This window comes from Myotis davidii, unplaced genomic scaffold (genome assembly GCF_000327345.1).
Source record: "Myotis davidii unplaced genomic scaffold, ASM32734v1 scaffold1353, whole genome shotgun sequence".
In the NCBI taxonomy this organism is placed as follows: domain Eukaryota; kingdom Metazoa; phylum Chordata; class Mammalia; order Chiroptera; family Vespertilionidae; genus Myotis; species Myotis davidii.
In genome coordinates this window covers 127,369-133,299 of record NW_006287258.1, presented here as the reverse complement: position 1 = coordinate 133,299, position 5,931 = coordinate 127,369, and the positions used below count along the sequence as shown (strand labels likewise).

Here is a 5,931-nt window from a genome sequence, read left to right as displayed (position 1 = left end):
CCCCACCTGTCAGCTGAGCTGTGTTTCCACTGTGGGAGTGCACTCCTGCCTTGAGCATCTGCCCCTGGTGGTCAGTGTGCATCATAGCCACCAGCTGGTTGGCTGGCCATCCAGTTGCTTAGGCTTTTATACATATAGATGAATATATACGTACACATATGTACTTTATATGTAAATGTTTATATCCATCTTTACACATATACATATATTCACATTCGCACATACACACACATAAGTATACACACATGTTTTTGCAGAAAGAAGTCTTGCCACAATTTGGCTTTTTAGGGACAGTGAAACTAACCATGCAGTATCTTATTCCACCAATCCCAGAAAATCAAGAGTGGTGCTTTAAAAAACGCAATTTCAACATTCACTGCCTTTCCTCCTTTTTTAAAAAAGGATTAACAATACTTTTCTTCCAAAGTTGAGGGACTTAACTCCATTTGATTGCACTTCTGCAAGGTATAAAAATGCCTGAAGCAGACTAGAAAACGATGCCATGATGACATGGCTGCATGTCACTGTCCCAAAGTCATCATTTCCACGGCCTGGCCGTCTATGGTGACTGATACCCGCTGTCCTGGTGTCCCCAGGGGCCATGGCCACCTGCACCGGCCCGTTGCCTTGGGTGAGGCTGGCTACCCAAAGGATTGCAGGTCCACCGTTTGGAACACACTCACAGGGATCTGGACCAGTCCGTTAGCGTCTTGGACTCCAGCAAGTGCTGCAACGGCTGCTGCGGTTTCCCCAGACAGGACGATGTGTCCCCCACTTTGCAAGGTGGCTTTGGCCAATGTGGCGACAGCTCCACTGTTGCGCACCATGGTGACAGTAGTTCCCTGTTGCATCTCTTGAGAAGCTGCCCCTGCGGCCTCTGTCAATGATGCCACTGCCTGTGTGGCCTCTGAAGCTTGCGCCCTCTGGATGGTCATCTCACCTCCTTGTAACATGGTCCAGTTTTGTCCCACCTCTCCATCTGCCACAGCAGAATAATTCACTTGGTCAACAGTGACTGTGGTTGGCAATTCTGAAGCATCAGCCAATGTTGCTACTGTTGCCCCTGTGCCAACCTGGATAAGTGAGATAGTGCCATCGGGGTTACTGAAGGTCTGGACTACGGTCTCTGACGGAACAAGATGGGCTATATTCTGTGTGGTTGCAGCCTCTGCTTGTGTTTGCTGATCTTCAAAAGCGCATAAAAGGTCCTCCCGCCCGTGCTGTTTATAACAGTTTATAACTATGGACCGGAGTGCTTGGGTCCACGAAACCCTCTGCTTTTGCTCTTCCGTGCGGACATCCCTCCGGACATTGGCCCACGGGATGTCTTCGGGCCACCAGGTGGGCTTGCAGCTTTCTTTGCCCCAGCCTGGTTTTCCCCGACCCGTGGCGTGCTTGAGCATCTCTGGGATGAATGCCCGCAGCTGGGCCTGGGTCATTTGATTCACAGAAACTGGCATCCCGTCCCTGGTGAGAGGCGGCAGCTCCGAGTTACCCTCCTGCGGCCCCGGGGCGCACTGGGCCAGGGCGCACTCCAGGTCTCCCAGGATCGCGCTCTGGTACTTACCCACCACCTGCTCCAACGGTGCTGCCCCAGAAACCTTAAAGGCCGGTGTGGGTCGGGAGGGTGAGATGCAGAGCAAAACAGCTTGCTGCCCCACCCGAGTAGTATACTCATCTAATGTGGCTCGAAGTTTGCGAAGCATGCGTGTTTGCTGTCTCTTCCGGATGGATGGGTTCCGCTCAAACACGGGAGGCCGTTTCCGTTTCTGCCCTGTTGCCACAGCAGCGGCGGCAGCCATTCCCACAGGCCCGGCAGCAGCCAGATGGGCTGTTAACACCTCGTCAGAGGCTGCGGAGCTGAGTATGTCGGAATCACCATAAGAGTCCTCTGGAGACGGAGGCGAGTCTTCATCAGCATTCCACATACTGTGATCAGTGTAGGTGGCCACGGGGACCTGCTGTACTTGTTGGACCACCGCGCGGGCTTGGGTGGTAGCCATGTGTTCGGTTTGGGTCACTCCGTAGATCTACTCCGAGCAGCTGCGCTGCTGTGAGCCTAATGCCGTGGAGACTCCAAAGACAAACCTTTTAATAAACAAGTTATATGCCTGGGGCAGGACGAGCCACCCACCCACCATAATCTGCTCAGATAGGGATTTAGGATCAAATTACTCTTTAAGTTACTTTTAGTTAGATTTATTATAGAGCCTCTTTTTTATCCACCAAGTGGATAAAATGGTATGCCTCCTTAGGGAAAATCTAGGTAGATTTAGCAAAGCAAAATCTACCATAATCAATTATACATGTCTATGTGGTTAATGTTTTTAATTGAACTCCATTGTTGTCATATATTTAGTTTAAAAATGAGAATAGGTACAAATACCATGATTGTTTACAACACAAATTGTTTACAAAACAGCTTGCAGTTTTATAAGATCCACTGGCAAGACTTAAAGCTAAAGTGTTTAATTTTCAGACTTATTATTTTCTTTACACTTTTGTTCATGATTTCTTTGCTTTCTGAATGTCACAAATCCAGCTATTTATCTCATGCAACATGGCAGCTGAATGGACATACCATTAAGTTTTTATTAAAAAGGGATTCTTTCTTGTTTCTATTTATTTCTCCACTAAACAAAAGGCAATTTCACACTTACCTTTTGATTACTGAAGGAATTCTTTAGTATATTATTGAGAAAAGTAGTCTGCAATTTCTTTTCATGCACAAGTCTATTTTTATCTTTCTCCCACATAAAAGGTATATCACAAGAAAAAAAAAACCCTAATTTATTTTTGAGGGATTACTAATGTTGAAAATGTTGACATAAGAACTTCCAAACCTGTGGAGAATTTTTGTAAGCATTTACTTGTGTCTATTTGAGCCAAACAGATGACATGGCTGGAAGCAAGATTTCAAATGCTCCAGAGAAAGACAGTTTTACAGTTTTCTTTTATGCATTTGGAATTAAGGAGAGAACTAAGGAAGATTACCAAAAAGTGAGAGAAAGCACAACAGGGAACAGGAAGGGGGAGGGGTGTCTATGATTACATCAAGCATGTCAAACTCGCAGCCCACGGGCCACATGAGGCCCACAACAAATATTTTTGTGGCTCAGCCAATATAATGGTATGTAAAAAATGAAAAAAAACGTTTCAATAAAAATTTCATAACTTAAGTTTTACAATATCCTGTTATACATAATCCTATATAATAAAAGGCTAATATGCAAATCAACCAAACAGCAGAACGACCAGTCACTATAAGGCAGATGCTCAATGCAGGAGCTGCCCCTGGTGGTCAATGCGCCCCCACAGGGGTAACGTCGCTCAGCCAGAAGCCCAGCTCATGGTTGACAAGTGCAGCAGCAGTGGCTGGATCCTCTCCCACCCCCACAGCAGCGCTAAGGATGTCTGACTGATGGCTTAGGCGCACTCCCCCCGGGACATCCCCTGAGGGCTCCCAGACTGTGAGAGGGCACAGGCCGGGCTGAGGGATCCCCTACCCCAAGTGCATGAATTTTGTGTACTGGGCCTCTAGTCTATAATAATAAAAGGGCAATATGTTAATTAGACCAGACGTCTTCCAGACATCATTCTGGACGTCCTTCCTGACAAAACAGGGGCCAGAGGGAAGCCAGCCAGGTCCTGGGTGCCTGTGGGCAGCCTGGGGAAGCCAGCCTGGGTCCCAGGTGCCTGCCAGCAGCAAGAGGAGGGAAGTCTGGGCCCCGGGTGCTGGCGGGAAGCAGGTGCCGGCAGCCAGGGGAAGGAAGGCCTACTCTTGCATGAATTTTCATGCATCAGGCCTCTAGTTATTAATAACGAACTACAACGTTCACTAATGACTGATTACTATAATCGTGTTGCATTCATTTCCCTTACGTGCCTTGCGCACAGGTGCACCATTTCTCTCCACTGATACTAACAGCAAATATTTTAGCAGCTGATTGCCACATCATTAGTCTTGAACTGACTTGTTTGGTGTGCGCAACAGGAAATATTTTGCTTTTGGAGAACAAGAAAGATAGGTTTATTTGCATTGCACTTATTAATTTGTGTCTGCTAAATTAATGTTCAAGAAAAAATATTGATTTTTATTAAAATGTTCTATTATTTTATGTTAATGATTACTCATTTATTTCAGCCCTTTGTATTCAGCATGTCTCTATCTAAATATAGCTACGTTTCTATGAAAATTGAAGCGTTTGGGGTTTTTTTGTGGCGTACATAAACTTAAACCTTGTTTATTTGGCCCGTGTTAGCCTTTGAGTTTGACATGCTTGGATTATCAGATGATTATGCCTTAAAGGGGTCTGAACAAAGAATGACTCTGGAATTTCAAAAGTGTGTTAACCTAGATGCCCAAGAACAACCTAAATGTCCTTATTTTTTTTTAAAAAAAAAAATAGCTAATTTATCTATCATTTTCTCCAAAAGCTTATAAGATTCCCCCCAAAAAGAAGAAAATAATGATATGTGCAGAAAACAGTTCCCTTGGCCATTCTCAAATAGCTTGGAAATATAGCTAAAATTGAGAAAGATCAGCACTATTTACATGATAAGTCTAATAAATGTGATATTAAAGGTAAAGAGAGCCTAAGACTTAAAAGTGTAGGCAAACATATTACTCTTTTTAATTTCTCATCCTAAAATAATATGCAGTTACCTGATGACTCCAGCTCAGTGAATAGTTTATTCGTTTTTAAAATTCCCCAAATTCCTATTTATTTTGCTAAATCTCACTGGCTGTGTATTTGTGTAACATTATAGTACAACAGAGGCTGCTAGAGCAGGAAGGCTTTCAGAACTGACTGTTGAACGTATGTGTCGGGAAAATCGATGTCTCTGATACTTAATATGCTGGAGGTCTTAAGGAATTTGCTCAAGGTCACAGCTCCTTAGTGACCAAAGCAGGACTGGTCCAGCCTCGGAAGCACTGGTTCAGTGGCAAGTGCTCCTTCCTTCCTGCTGCTTAGTTAGCCTGGGAGAGTTGGGAAAGAGAGGTGTCAATTGTCATAGCTCTACTACCGAGGACAAATGTTGCATCACTTAATCAGAATGCAGTCCTTCATTGAGAAAAATCTCAAAGTGACATCTAGCAAAATACCCAGTCTCTATGGAGAAATTTAATTAAACTTTATACCAGCACAAATATTGTGAGGGAAAACAACTCAACTCCTCTGACATTTTTGCAAGTAGATTTAGTGGAATCCATTCTGTTTACTTTTACTGACATTTGTTTTTCAGTCAATTATCCCACGTGGTTATTTTTTTTTCCTTTCCTAATTTATTGCTAGCAATTTAGCCATAAGAATAAATACAAGTAATTTCTTTGGTACAAACACCAGAGCTAAGATTAATGAGAGTTGAAGAAAATAAACACTCATTTACCTCCCCATTTCTATTCCTCATAGTTCTGGTTTACTTATAAATCAGACCATTGGCAACACCAGAATCCAACTAGGAAGGATTTAATCTCAAATGCATCAGAGGTTTCTCCACATATAGCCCTTGTTAACATAAAAACATTCAAACCTGTAAAGAATTTTTGTGAGTTTATTTGAGCCAAACTGTCTACAATTGCTGGGAAGCAGAACCTCAACGAATTGAGATAATGCTCTGGAAAATGGATAAAGCTCCTACATTGAGTGTCTGCCCCCTGGTGGTCAGTGCACACCATAGCAGCTGGTCATTCTGCCGTTCAGTTGATTTGCATATTAGGATTTTATTATATACTAGTAGCCTGGTGCATTAAATTTGTGCACATTAAAAGGGAATTAATTGCCCTAACAGGTTTGGCTCAGTAGATAGAGCATTGGCCTGTGGACTTAAGCGTCCCAGGTTCGATTCCGGTCAAGGGCATGTATCTTGGTTGTGGGCACATCCCCAGTGGGGAGTGTGCAGGAGGCAGCTGATCAATGTTTCTCTCTC

At 43.9% G+C, this 5,931-nt stretch overlaps 1 pseudogene; it reads right to left on the bottom strand.

Moving 5' to 3' along the window:
* Positions 1–521: 521 nt before the first annotated feature.
* LOC102768032 lies at positions 522–2,756 on the bottom strand (annotated as a pseudogene).
* Between the last annotated feature and the right edge of the window lie 3,175 nt (positions 2,757–5,931).